This window comes from Loxodonta africana, chromosome 16 (genome assembly GCF_030014295.1).
Source record: "Loxodonta africana isolate mLoxAfr1 chromosome 16, mLoxAfr1.hap2, whole genome shotgun sequence".
NCBI classification, from domain to species: Eukaryota; Metazoa; Chordata; class Mammalia; order Proboscidea; family Elephantidae; genus Loxodonta; species Loxodonta africana.
Window position 1 is genome coordinate 38,273,057 of NC_087357.1, and position 15,969 is coordinate 38,289,025.

The 15,969-nt window shown below is 39.0% G+C and overlaps 1 protein-coding gene across 1 annotated transcript in view; it reads right to left on the reverse strand.

Annotated features, from left to right (window-relative positions):
• Positions 1–15,969, reverse strand: part of ENTPD1 (ectonucleoside triphosphate diphosphohydrolase 1) — a 184,135-nt gene that overhangs the window by 158,443 nt on the left and 9,723 nt on the right. The window lies entirely within an intron of this gene.

The window sequence follows — 15,969 nt, forward strand, 5'->3', positions numbered from 1 at the left end:
TAGGAAAATCACATCAGATGACAAAATGCTGGACAATCACACAATACTGGGAATCATGGCTGTCATGGACTGAATCTTGCCCCCCAAAAACGTATGCATCAATTTGGCTGGGCCATGATTCCCCGTATTGTGTGGTTGTCCTCTATTTTGTGATTATAATTTTATGTTAGAGAAGATAAGGGTGGAATCATAATTTTATGTTCAAGAGGATTAGGGTGGGATTGTAACACCCTTTCCAAGTCATATCCCTGATTCAATGTAAAGGGAGTTTCCCTGGGGTGTGGCCTGCACCACCTTTTATCTCTCAATAGATAAAAGGAAAGGGAAGCTAGCAGAGAGTGGGGACCTCATACTACCAAGAAAGCTGTGCCGGGAACAGAGCACGTCCTTTGGACCTGAGGTTCCTGAGCTGAGATGCTCCTAGACCAAGTGAAGACTGAAGCATCATCACAAGGACCTTCCTCCAGAGCCGAGAGACAGAAAGCCTTCCCCTGGAGCTGACACCCTGAATTTGGACTTATAGCCTACCAGACTGTGAGAGAATAAATTTCTCTTTGTTAAAGCCATTCACTTTTGGTATTTCTGTTATAGCAGCACTAGATGACTAAGACAATGTCCTCACCAAATTGATATACATATTGGGGGGAAACAATTCAATCCATAACATTCCACCCTTTGACCTCCAAAAAATTCATGTCCTTGCCACATGTAAAACCCATTTACCCCATCATATCACAACAAAAGTCTTAAATCAATTCCTAGTCCAAAATCCAAAACTTCTTCTTCATCTGTGAAATCTATAACACAGTTTATCTGCTTTCAAAGTACAATGGTGGAACAGGCACAAGCTAGACATTTCCATTACAAATGGGACAAACTGGAGGAAAAGAAGGGATAACAGGCACCAAGCAAGTCAGCAGAAGATATTACATTAGCCCTCAAAAAAAGGCTTTGAAAATAGTCCTCTGTTCTCTGAGACAATTTAGACAATGACCCTCAGCCCTGGGCTTCAGCTCCACCTTCTAAGCCCACTGGAACAGCAACACTTCTCCCTTGAATTCGGGGGGGACCCATTCTCCTAGTCTATCTGAGTGGCTGCTCTACCCTTTGAGACTGAGGCAGCTCGGCTTCCTGTGTTCCTTGTCTTTTCAGCTTCTGCTCCCTGGTTACTTGGCCTCTCAGCCCCTTGGGACTCTCCACCCACATCTGCCCTGCTGGGGCAAGTGTTCCAAAGCTCTGTAGCTCCACCAATAAGTGCCTGGAGGCACCCCACTCTGCCAGTAAACTTCGGCTGGAAGGCACTCATCCAGCTCTCTTGCTTCATGGGTCAGCAAGCCTAGCTCCACCGATAAGTGTCCAGAGGCACCCCACTCTGCCAGGAAGCCTCCTGCACAAAGGCACTCAGCTCTCTCGCTCCATGGGCTGGCTCCAGCACTATCTCGTGCTGGTCTTCTGGTTCTCCTGCTACCATTTCTCTGCTTCTGCCATTTCTCTGCTGCTGCCTCCTCTCATCTGCACCATCTCCAATATAACAGCTCTCCTCATTTCCTTCTGAGTCCTCTATCCATTCAGTTTCAAAACCGTTTCCACATTTTAGGTATCTATTTGAGCAGCACCCCACTCTCCTGGTACCAAATTCTGTCTTAGTCATCTAGTGCTGCTATAACAGAAATACCACAAGTAGATGGCTTCAACAAACAAAAGTTTATTCTCTCACAGTCTAGCAGGCTAGAAGTCCAAATTTAGGGTGTCAGCTCCAGAGGAAGCCTTTCTTTCTCTGCCAGCTCTGGAGAAAGATTGCTATCATCAACCTTTCCCTGGACTAGGAGCTCCTCTGCACAGGGATCCCAGGTCCAAAGGATGGGCTCTTCTCCTGACATTACTTTCTTAGTGGTATGAAGTTCCCCTGTCTCTCTGCTCACTTCTCTTTTATATTTCAAAAGAGATTGACTTAAAACAAAACCTAATCTTGAAGATTGAGTCCTGCCTCAATGACATAACTGTCTCTAATCCTGCCTCATTAACACCATAGAAGTAGGATTTACAACACATAGGAAAATGACATCAGATGACAAAATGGTGGACAATCACACAATACTGGGAATCATGCCCTAGCCAAATTGATACACATTTTGTGAAGACACAAATTGATCCATTAACAGGTGGCTAACAAACACATGAAGAATTGCTCGCAATCACTAGCCAGCCATTACAGAGATGCAAATCAAAGCTACAATGAGATACCACCTCGCCCTGACAACAGTGGCACTAATCAAAGAAACAGAAAATAACAAATGCTGACAAGGTTGTGAGGAGACTGGAACTCTTATATAGTGCTGGTGGGAATGTAAAATGCCAAAACAGGATGCAAAACAGTATGGCACTTCCATAAAAAGCTAGAAATAGAAATACCATATGATTCAGCAATCCCATTCCTAAGTATATAACTTAGAGAAATGAGAGCTGTAACGTGAATAGACACATATGCATACCCATGTTCACTGCAGCATTATTCACAAAAGCAGAAAGATGGAAACAACCTATGTGCCCATCAGCAGATGAATGGACAAACTGCAGTACATACACACAATGGAATATTACACAACGATAAAGAAACATCTTACAACATGCGTGAATTTGGAAGACATTATGCTGAGTGAAATAAGCCAACCACAAAAGGACAAATATTGAATGAGATCAGTGTTATTAAAAAAAAAAAAAAAAAACAAGAAAAGATTCACACACACAGAGAAGGGAGGAAGAGGGAGAGTAAGTCACTAAATAGAAAACACATGGTAATATTGGTGAACGGAAAGGCAATGCATTATATGGGGGAAGTCAGCACAACGTGACAAAGGCAAAGGAAGACATTGAAAGAAACACAAGAACAAAGGGCAACCATGGCAAATACTATAACACAGACAATCCTGCAACAACAGTATTACCAAACAACAATTTACAAAGAGATACATAGGTGGATAGGTATGCTAAAGAGATGTGGCATTGTGTAAGGGAGCCCACCCACCTGCAGATACAGGATAGGTTGTGGATATCGCTACATACATACTTGTAGATGTTGCAATTATACCAATATAAACAATAGAACACACAAGGCGCAGTCACGGAAACTTCTTATGCACAACCAATCACCTCCTGGGATGAAGATACTAGGCTTGAAGTCTAAGGACCGTAGACTAGGGGGACATCTACATCAACTGGCGTAAGATAGTGAAAAAAAGCTGTTCTACATCCTACTTTGATCAGTAGCGTCTGGGTTCTTAAAAGCTTGCAAGCGATCATCTAAGACACAACTAGTGATCTCTTCCCACCCAGAGTAAAGAAGAGTAAAGAAAACAAAAGACTCGAGTGATTAGTCCAAAGGACGAGCAGATCACATGCACCACAGCCTATACAAACCTGAGACCAGAAGAACTAGAATAGTGCCCAGCTACCACTTCCGACTGTTCTGACCAGGATCACAACAGAGGGTCCTGGACAGAGTAGCAGAGAGATGTTGGACAAAAAAAATCAGAGTCATAAAAAAAGACCAGACTCACTGGCCTGATAAAGACTGAAAGAACCCCTAAGAATATGGCCCTAAGACATCCCTCTGACTAAGAACTGGAGCCGTTCCCAGAAACCACCTTCCGGCTAAGCAATAGACAGGCCAAAAAATAAACAATAACGCCCAAAAAGAACATGCTGCATAGAATAAACAATTATAAAAGACCAAAAGGGCAACATGTGCCCAAAAGTAAAGATGAGAAGGCAGGAAGGGTTAGGAAAACCACAGAAAAGGAAATGGGGAACCAGAGAGGAAATGGGGAGAGTTCTGACACAGTGTGGTGATTGCAACCAATGTCATGAAATACTTTGTGTACAATTTGTTGAATGGGAAATCTGTTCTGTAAACTTTCACCTAACACACAATAAAAAAAATTTTTTTTTAATTTAAAAATGAATACATTGTGAGGCTAATTGTTTCCATGAACAACTGTCCCCTTTGCCACGAGATCAGAAGAACAGGATGATGCTTATTTACCATTACTGAATGTTCTGATCAAAGATTCTATAGAAGAATCCTGATCAAAAAGAGGAAAATGCAGAATAGATTTTCAAATTCTTATGGAATACAAATTTTTCTGGAACCATGAAGGCTAGATGAAGCCCAAACTATAGTCCTGAGATAATCTTTAAACCTTAAACCAAAAATATCCCCTACCGTCTTCTCAAAACCAAAAAAAGAGTTTAGCTTAACTAGTAAAGAATATTTGCCTTCTGCCCTGACAGGAAACAAAACAGAGAACCCCTGAAGGAGCAAGAGAGCAGTGGGATGCAGACCTCAAATTCTTGGAAAAAGACCAGGCTTAATGGTCTGACTGAGACTAGAAGGACCCTGGTGGTCATGGCCCCTAAACCTTCTGTTAGCCCAAGACAGGAACCATTCCCAAAGCCAACTCTTCAGACAGGGATTGAACCGCACAAGGGGATAGAAAAAGATGCTCGTGAAGAATTAGCTCCTTGGATCAAATAGACATTTGAGACTATGTTGGCATCTCCTATCTGGAGGGGAAATGAGAGGGCAGAGGGCGTCAGAAACTGGCAGAATGGACACAAAAATAGAGAGCAGAGGGAAGGAGCTGGCTGTCTCAACAGGGGGAGAGCAATTACGAGTATATAGCAAGGTGTATATAAATTTTTGTCCGAGAGACTGACTTGATTTGTAAACTTTCACTGAAAGCACAACAAAAATTAAAAAAAAAAAGAATGTCTGCCTTGAGCATTGACTTTTCAGATCTATCTATATGGGATCAAAATGGCAACAGCAATTTGAAATATTAGATAGGAAACTGCAAGGGCAGTGAGTTTATGTTAATGAGAGAGGAATAACCCAGAAAAGGAGGGTGAGAATGGTTGCACAACTCTAAGAATGTGGTCAATGTCACTGTATTGTACATGTAGAAATTGTTGAATTGGTATATGTTCTGCTGTATATATTTTCAACAAGAAAAACAAAAAATTATTTACAAAAAAAAAAATACTTCCTCCAAATGACAAAAAATTTTAATGTTAGGGAGTCCTCTGGTTAGAAAATCAATAACAGATAACAACCCAAGACTAGAACACAGGACACAACAACCAAATAACAACCCAGAAAGGGAAATCAAAAAAATAAATCAAGATTTAAAAAAAAAAAAAGCACTCAAAACAGGGAAACAACAATACCATTATGTGAAAGACAACTAAATTAAGTCAATAAAGAGGGACTAAAAAATGTAGTCACAGATCTTTCATATGGAGAAGAAGTCAAGGCAATATAGAGAGATAAAAATCTGGTTTAAACTTAGATCAATAGGGGTAAATAATAATGTAACCACAAAGGAGACTAACAATCCCACACATCAGAATAAAATACAAGAAAAAACATAAAGACTCAGCAAAAACAAAATCAACAACAATGAAAAACAAGAAAAGACAATACATAAAGAAAAACTACTCAGCACAAAAAATTAGCTGGAAAAAGGAAACCGTCCATAACACACAACACACAAAAAAAGATGTCAAAATGACAGCACTAAACTCATACCTATCCATAATTACAATGATTGTAAATGGACTGAATGAACCAATAAAGAGGCAAAGAGTGGCAAAATGGATTAAAAAAACCGTCCATCTATATGCTGCCTACAGGCAACACATCTTAAACTTAAAGACACAAACAAACTAAAAGTCAAAGGATGGAAAAAAAAGTATCAAGAAAACAACAATCAAAAACGAGCAGGAGTGGCAATATTAATTTCTGACAAAATAGACATTAAAGTTAAATCCACCTCAAAGGATAAGGAAGGACACTATATAATGATTAAAGGGACAATATACCAGGAGGATATAACCATATTAAATATTTAAGCACCCAATGACAGGACTTAGATACATAAACTCTAACAGCATTGAAAAGCAAGATAGGCGGCTCCACAATGATAGTAGAAGACTCCAACACACCACTTTTGGTGAAGGACAGAACATCCAGAAAAAAAGCTCAGTAAAGACACAGAAGAGCTAAATGCCACAATCAACCAACTTGATCTCATAAACATATGCAGAACACTCCACCCAACAGCAGACAAGTATACTTTCTTTTCCAACGCACATGGAACATTCTGTAGAATAGACCACATTTTAGGTCATAAAGCAAGCTGTAACAGAATCCAAAACATCAAAATATTACAAAGCATCTTCTCTGACCATAAAGCCATAAAAGTAAAAATAAATAACAGAAAAAGCAGGGAAAAGAAATCCAACACATGGAAACTGAACAATACCTTGCTCGAAAACGACTAGGTTATAGAAGAAATTAAGGACAGAATAAAGAAATTCATAGGATCCGATGAGAATGAAAACATTTCCTAGCAGAACCTTTGGGGTACAGCTAAAGCAGTCCTCAGAGGTCAACTCATAGCAATAAATGCATACATCCAAAAAAGAAGGGCCAAAACCAAAGAATTATCCCTGAAACCTGAACAAATAGAAAGAGAGCAACAAAAGAAACCTGCAGGCACCAGAAGAAAGCAAATAATAAAAATGAGAGCAGAATTTAATGAAATAGAGAACAGAAAAACAATTGAAAGAGTTAACAAAACGAAAAGCTGATTCTTTGAAAAGATTAATAAAATCAATAAACCATTGGTCAGACTGACAAAAGAAAAACAGGAAAGGAAGCAAAAAATCTGAATAAGAAACTAGATGGGTGATATCACAACAGAGCTAACGGAAGTTAAAAGAATTATATGAGATTACTATGAAAAATTGTACCGTAACAAATTGAAAACCAAGAAGAAATGGATGAATTTCTAGAAACTCACTACCTACCTAAACTAACACAAACAGAGGTAGAACAACTAAATAAACCCATAACAAAAGAAGAGATTGAAAAGGCAATTTAAAGAACTCCCAACAAACAAAAAAAAAAGGCCTGGCTCTGAGGGCTCCACCGGAGAATTCTACCAAGCTTTCAGAGAAAAGTTAAAACCACTACAATTAAAGGTATTTCGGCACAAAGAAAAGGACAGAACACTCCCAAACTCATTGTATGAAGCCAGCATTCCCCTGATACCAAAACCAGGTAAAGACACCACACAAAAAGAAAATTACAGACCTATATCCCTCGTGACCTGAGATGCAAAAATCCTCAACAAAATCCTAGCCAATAGAATTTAACAACACATCAAAACCATAATTCACCATGACCAAGTGGGATTCACACCAGGTATGCAGGGATGGTTCAACGTTAGAAAAACAATCAATGTAATCCATCATATACATAAGACAAAAGACAAGAACCACATGATCTTATCAATTGATACAGAAAAGGCATTTAACAAAGTTCAACACTCATTCATGATAAAAACTCTCAGCAAAATAGGAACAGAAGGGAAATCCCTCAACATAATAACGGGCATATATACAAAGTTAACAGCTAACATCATCCTAAATGGACCGAGTCTGAAAGCATTCCCCTTGAGAACCGGAACCAGACAAGGATGCCCTTTATCACCACTCTTATTCAACATTTTGCTGGAGGTCCTAGCCAGAGCAATTAGAATAGATAAAGAAACAAGGTGCATCCAAATTAGCAAAAAAGAAGAAAAACTGTCTGTATTTGCAGATGACATGATCTTATACACAGAAAACCCTAAAGAAAACTACTGAAACTAATAGAACAGTTCAGCAGAGTATCATGACACAAGACAAAAATACAAAAATCAGTTGGATTCCTGTACAGCAACAAAGAGAATGTCAAAGAGGAAATCACTAAATACCATTAACGATAGCCTCCAAGAAGATAAAATACTTCGGAATAAATCTAACAAGAGACGTAAAAGACCTGGACAAAGAAAACTACAAGACACTACTGCAAGAAACCAAGAGAGACTTTTGTAAGTGGAAAAACATACCTTGCTCATGGACAGCAAGACTCAACATTGTAAAAACATCTATTCTACCCAAAGCAATCTATAGATACAATGCAATCCCGATCCAAATACCAATGACATTTTTTAATGAGATGGAAAAACAAATCACCAACTTCCTAGGGAAGGGCAAGAGGCCCCAGATCAGTAAAGCGTTACTGAAAAATAAGAACAAAGTGGGAGGCCTCACTCTACCTGACTTTAAAACCTATTATACAGCCACAGTAGTCAAAATAGCCTGGTACTGCTACGACAACAGATATATAGACCAATGGAACAGAATTGAAAATTCAGACATAAATCCATCTACATATGAGCAGTTGATATTTGACAAAGGCCCAAAGTCTGTTAAATGGGGAAAAGACAGTCTCTTTAACAAATGGTGCTGGCATAACTGGATAGCCACCTCTAAAAAAATGAAACAAGACCCATACATTACACCATGCACAAAAGCTAACTCAAAGTGGATCAAAGACCTAAATATAAAATCTAAAATGATAAATATCATGGAAGAAAAAAAGGGACAACGCTAGGAACCCTAATACATGGGATAAACAGTATACAAAACATTACTAACAATGCACAAAAACCAGAAGAGAAACTAGATAACTGCGAGCTCCTAAAAGTCAAACACTTATTCTAATGCAAAGACTTCACCAAAAGAGTAAAAAGATTACCTACAGTTTTTGGCTATGACAATTCCCATCAGCATCTGATCTTTAAAATCTATATGATACTATAAAAACTCAACAGCAAAAAGACAAAAAACCCAATTAAAAAGTGGGCAAGGGATATGAACAGGCACTTCACCAAAGAAGACATTCAGGCGACTAACAGATACGTGAGGAAATGCTCACGATCATTTGCTGTTAGAGAAATGCAAATCAAACTACAATGAGATACATCTCACCCCAACAAGGCTGACATTAATCCAAAAAACACAAAATAAATGTTGCAGAGGTTGTGGAGAGACTGGAACACTGGTGGGAATGTAAAATGGTACAACCACTTTGGAAATTGATTTGGCACTTCCTTAAAAAGCTAGAAATAGAAGCACCATACGGTCCCGCAATCCCACTCCTTGGAATATATCCTAGAGAAATAAAAGCCTTCACATGAACAGATATATGCACACCCATGTTCACTGCAGCACTGTTTACAACAGCAAAAAGATGGAAGCAACCAAGGTACCCATCAAGGGATGAATGGATAAATAAATTATGGTATATTCACATAACAGAATATTAAGCAATGATTAAGAACAATGATGAATCCATGAAACATCTAACGTGGAGGAATCTGGAAGGCATTATGCTGAGTGAAATCAGTCAGGAGCTGGTTGAATGGACACAGGGAATACAGGGTGGAGAGGAGGAGCGTGCTGTCTTATTAGAGGGAGAGCAGCTAAGAGAACATAGCAAGGAGTGCTTGTAAGTTTTTGTATGAGACTGACTTGATTTGTAAAATTTCACTTAAAGCACAATAAAAAAAAAGAAACTTTAATGTTCCTAAATATTGCGTACATTTTTTTTCACATTACTTAGGGAAATTCTCTGTAATATCAGCACAGTCCAGTTGAAATGTTGTTGTTGTTAGGTGCCATCAAGTCGGTTCCGACTCATAGCAACCCTATGTACCACAGAACGAAACACTGCGCCATGCCGGTCCTGTGCCATGCTCACAATCATCGTTATGCTTGAACCCACTGTTGCAGCCATTGTGTCAATCCATCTCATTGAGGGTCTTCCTCTTTTCCACTGACCCTGTACTTTACCAAGCATGATGTCCTTCTCCAGGGACTGAGCCCTCCTGACAACACGTCCAAAGTGTTTAAGACGCAGTCTCACCACCTTTGCTTCTAAGGAGCATGCTGGTTGTACTCCTTCCAAGACAGATTTGTCTGTTCTTTTGGCAATCCATGGTGTATTCAACATTCTTTATTAACACCACAATTCAAAGGCATCAATTCTTCGGTCTTCCTTATTTACTGTCCTGCTTTTGCATGCATATGGTGCAACTGAAAATACCATGGCTTGGGTCAGGCGCACCTTAGCCTTCAAGGTGACATCTTTGCTTTTCGACACTTTAAAGAGGTCTTTTGGAGGAGATTTGCCTGATGCAATTCATCTTTTGATTTCTTGACTGATGCTTCCATGGGTGTTGATTGTGGATTCAAGTAAAATGAAACCCTTGACATCTTCAATCTTTTCTCCATTTATCATGATGTTGCTTACTGGTCCAGTTGTGAGGATTTCTGTTTTATTTATGTCGAGGTGTAATCCATACTGAAGACTGTGGTCTTTGATCTTATGAGTAAGTGCTTCAAGTCCTCTTCACTTTCAGCAAGCAAGGTTGTGTCATCTACATAATATAGGTTGTTAATGAGTCTTCCTCCAATCCTAATGCCCCATTCTTCTTCACAGAGTCCAGCTTCTCAGATTATTTTGCTCAGCATACAGATTGAATAGGTATGGTGAAAGGATACAACCGTGACGCACACCTTGTGAATAACTGAATAACTAGAGATGAACATTACATTTCCTATTCTACGTAAGGTACTAACCAGCAGTCCTGGTGATATACTGGTTAAGAGCTTCACTTGCTAACTAAAGGGTCAGCGGTTCAAATCCACCAGCTGCTCCTTGGAAACCCTATGGGGCAGTTCTACTCTGTCCTATAGGGTCGCTGGGAGTTAGAAGCAACTCGATGGCAGTGGTGAACCATGTTCTCTTGTGAAAAGTGTATGCTTACCATAAACTTTTTTTAAATAATACTTTGTGGCATTTTCAGTGAAAGTATATATAGCAAGTTAGGTTCTCATTTGATAATTTCTACATAAATTGTTCAGTGACATTAGTTACATTTTTCACAATGTGTCAACTGTCTCTTTAATTCCACTCTGGTTGTTCTGTTTCCAGTACTCTAGTTTCCCTGCACCTTCATCCTTGGTTTAGACTAATTGTTGACTTTTTGGTCTCAGATAGTTGGTTTTTTAATAGAGCACCATACTCACAGGTAATATCCTTTATCTGTGTGTCAATTTGTTATTCTGCTAAATGGTGACTTCAGGGGACAGTTTTGATTCAAGGTTTAAAGAGTATCTCAATGAGATAGTCTCAGGGAGTCCTCTAGTCTCAACTGGTCTAGTAAGTCTGGACTTTTTAAGAATTTTAGTTCTGTTCCACATTTTTCTTCTGCTCTATCAGGGTCCATCTATTGTGAGTCCCTTAGGGCCACTGCAAGGGAAACAAGTGCCCGGGGCAATCTCTAAGTTGCAACTTCCTGAATTTCAAGATGAATAGACATTGATAGTAGGGACACATCAGTAGAAACGCCTTCCCCCACTTCCAGCCAGGGATAAAAAACCAAAAACCAAACCCAGTGCCGTTGAGTCGACTCAACTCATAGCGACTCTATAGGACAGAGAGAACTGCCCCATAGAGTTTCCAAGGAGTGCCTGGTGGATTCGAACTGCCAACTCTTTGGTTAGCAGCTGTAGAACTTAACCAGCCAGGGATAGATTACCCAATAAGCAAGGTATGCATGAGCTTACTTGTGCTTATTTACTAATCTGTACTATACAAAAATTTTCTTTTTATTTTTACTATACAATTTCACCTTTTTTTTTTTTTTTTTTACCACATCAAAGACAGAGTGAAACCCATGTGAAATTACGCACCACAGATTACTAAGTAAACACAATTAAGTCCGTGTGTACCTTGTTGGAGCCCTGGTGACGTAGTGGTTAAGAACTCAGCTGCTAACCAAAAGATTGGCAGTTCAAATCCACCAGCCCCTCCTTGGAAATCCTGTGGGGCAGTTCTACTCTGTCCCATAGGATCACTGTAAGTCAGAATCTACTCAATGGCAATGGGTTTGGTTTTGGTTTTGGCACCTTGTTTACTGTAAACCTGTGCATACCCTGCTTACTAGTTAATCTGCCCATGTCCAGAGGCCTCAGTCCGGTGCCTTTCATATTTGTGGCACCTTAGAATGTCATTCTGGGCCTCACCTGGCGCCCGCTTGGACTTGTGCCCAGGGGCAAGAGTCCCCCTCCACCCCCTGACCCCACTACACCTCTGTGTCTACTGTGCTTAGAGGACACCAGGCCGTACCGGGTTAACAGAAACTGCTCGGTGCCCCCTCCACCCCCCACTTCAAGCAGTGCCCAGGGCACATCCTATACCTGCCATACCTTAAATACGCCTCTGGTCAACACCATCTAGTTCTTAGGTCTCAGGGTCATCAAACTTTTAATAACACAAGCAATTCATCAGAACACACTACAACAGTTTGAAAGTAACAGGGGTGATTTTTTTCATGTCCAGTGGGATATTTCACTCAATTTCTAATTTTTTGTTGTGATTGTTAGATTTCTAAGTTCATTGCATTGTGGTAAGTAAAAAGGACTGTGTAGTCTTTGCTTTGCTTCTATTCACCGAGATGTCCTTTGTGACCTAATAGATGGTTAATTTTTGTGGATGTTCCATGCATATTTGAAAAGAACTAGTATTTTCTGTTGATTGGGTTCAAGTCCTTCACCACATATATTAGATCGAGCTCGTTTTACTCCTTTATTTGAATCTTTTTTTCCTAGTTATTTTTTTAATCTGTTCAGGTATGAAAGAGCCATGATAAAGGCTCCCACTCTTTGATGGTAGATTTGTCAAGTTTATTATTTCCATAAGTTATTTTTTATTTCAAAGTAATATCTTCAAATCCACAAGAATTCATGAATTTTGTATCTTCCAGGTAGGCTGTAACTTTTTCAAGATGAAATCTCTGTCTTTGCCCTTCTAATGCTATTCATTTTGAGTTCTAATTTGATCATCATTACTGTTGCTACACCTGTTTCCTGGTTACTGGCATTTTCCTTGTAAAATCTCTTTCTATTCCTTCATTTTCAAACCTTCAATGTTGTTAAGCTTTAGGTGTGTCTCTTGTCTAGAGACTAAAGCTGGAGTTTCAAATATTCAATCTCAAAGAATTTATCTTTTAATAGAGAAATTAAACTTATTTGTATTTATTATAATTATTTATATAAATTTATTATTTTGTACATGTTATACCATTTGTGGGAGTCATTAGCATATTTTTATTGTTCCACTTTTCTTCTCTAATGAATTAGACACACCCTGTTTCTATTCTTTTAGCTGTAAATTTTTTATTAGAAAAAAATGACAAACATACACAGAAGTAGAGAGAAGAAGACAGTGATCCCTCATATTCCTGTCACCCAGATTCAACAATTATTAACATTTGCCACATTTGCTTTATCTAGTGCTCTTGTCTTTTCCTTTGCTGGAGTATTTTAACGCAAATCTTAGAAATGTCACTCATCCCTACAAATTCTGGCCTTAAATCTTTATCACACATTAAAACATGCATTTTATCAATGTCTAGAACTCATTGTGATGGGAGACAATGCTATGTGTTCACAAAACACCATTTCATCTTCTCTGTGGGCAGAAGGAAAACTACATTTTCCAGCCTTCCCTACAATTAGGTGGTATTAAGTGACTGAATTCTGGGTTATGAAATGTGGGCAAAAGGGATATTCACCATTTCAGACCCCTAAAACTTCGAAAAATATCCTCCATCTCTCTTGTCCCACATCTTGCCTCCCAGCCAGATCTGGAGGATTTGGTGGCTTTTTCCAAGATTCTAGTGGAGGCACTAAAGCAACCCTGGTTGTGCAGTGGTTACAGCATTTGGCTGCTAAACAAAAGGTCGGCAGTTCAAACCCACCAGCTACCCCACAGGAGAAAGATGAGACAGTCTGCTTCTGTAAAGATTTACAGAGAGAAAGCTAAATTAATACAGGGTAAGAAAAGCAACATAGTTCAAGAGAGAGTATAAATAGCCCAGATTCTGGATTCGGGGTCTTGGGTCCAATTTATGAACTGAGGGCAGGGCTGGCTTCATGTTGTATGGTCCTGCTCTCAGAACAGTCTCGCACTTGGTTAAAAGCTCTGCTGTTGCTGTCTTGAAATATTTAACAATTTTACCTTTGAACTTGGGTATTGTAAGTAAAGCTTGATGGGAAAATGAAGCATGCAAATGAGCAGAGGAGAGAGCACATGCATCTGTCCTGCAGAGTCTTGCTGCCTCATTTGCATATAGCATTTGAATTGCTTTGCAGCTTCCATAACATGCTTAATTTTACTCACTTGGAGTCTTGCTGAACTCCCATGCATCATGGATCTACCAGAATTCTGCGTTCATGTTCTACATCAACTCGTCTATAACTGAGTGAGAGTGCTGATCCATGCTTTCTGTTGGAACCAAAACTTGTTTTGAATACAGAAAGATGGCAACGGCAGTCTAACAAACACAAATGACCACAGAACCCTACACTTACCATTTTCTTACTCATGTTACTTTCCTGTATTAGTCAACCACTTATACCGAAAATGATGACATACAAGAAGCTGGAAAGATAGGGGAACCCCTAGTTCCTTTTCCCTTCAGTCCTTCCTTACTCCCTAGGAAGCCAAAGGTAAAGGGTATCTACAGAATTTGTGTGTATCCAGAAGTGAAATAAGAACAGTTTTGTGCAGCATCTACAATGTTCTGGTTAGAATGAAATTCATATGCATGTATAAGTTATGAAATTCTGGTGATTCTGAATACAAGTTAAATGCTCTTATATTTGCATTTAAAATTAGCATTGCATAATGTAAAGGTGAACAGTAAAATTCATGCTAATAATTAAACATTTCATTTTTTTTTTTTTTTTACTTAGAATGACAATTACCCCTATTATTCTTGTGATAATGTTAAAAGAAAAAAAAAATACAGCCTTGGAAACGCTATGGGGCAAATCTACTCTGTCCTATAGAGTTGCTATAAGTCAGAATCAACTCAATGGCAATAGGTTTTAGTGGAGCCACTAGGTGTAAAGAATCTAAGTCCCTAAGGGACTTCACGCAGCCAATTCTCATATCAACCCTCACTGAATTGTGTTGTGATATGAGTGCGAAAAACCTTTCCTGAGATTTTGAGTCTTGCCTGTTACAGCACATGACATGAGTCATATTATTACACTCTATATCCATATTCTCTCCATTAATAAGGAAAAAAAAACTTTATCAACATGATTAGATTCATCTTCAAGTGGTATTGTTTTCTCAGCTCATGACTGCTTTTTCTACCCCACAGTTTCTTCTTGAAATTTTTTTGTACTGTGGGAGAAGTGGAGATTGGAAGACATACTTAGTAATTCATTAACACAGGTTTATGGTTGATAAAATTTGGATGTATGAATGTTTTAAAGTGTGTTTATTTAGCAATTACCTTGAATAATAGTTTTACTGGGTACATAATTCCAGTCTCAAATCATTTTCCTTTAGAACTTTGAAGATATTATTTCACTTATTATTCACATCTAGCATTGGTGATTTGACATTTGCTGTCAATTTCATTCTCATTCCTTTAATATTCTAGGTTTCTTTTTTCTCTAGAAAATTTTAAGATCTCTCTTTACCATTATATTACTAATACCTTACAATATCCCTGTCACTTGTCTAAGGAGCCCTGAGGGCACAATGGTCAAGCACTCAACTGCTAACTAAAAGCTTGGCAGTTCCAACGCACCCAGCACCTCCATGACAGAAGACCTGACAATCTGCTCCCATAAAGATTACAGCCTGGAAAACCCTATGAGGCAGTTCTATTCTGTCACATGGAGTCACTATGAATTGAAAACTGACTCAACAGTACTTAACAGACATCAATACCATCTGATGTCTGCATACGCCTATTTTACATTAGCTCTGCTTATTAGCCAGTGAATCTTTTCATTCTTTCATGTAGTAAATTAGTTTCCCATTCAATAATTCATACACAAATTGTTCTGTGACATTGGTTGCAAGCCCCACTATGCATCAGTACTCTCCCCATTGCCACCCTGGGTTCCCTGTTTCTACTCATCTAGTTTCCCTGCCCCTTCCTGCCTTCTCATCTTTGGTTTTGGGCAAATGCTGCCCCTGGGCCTCGT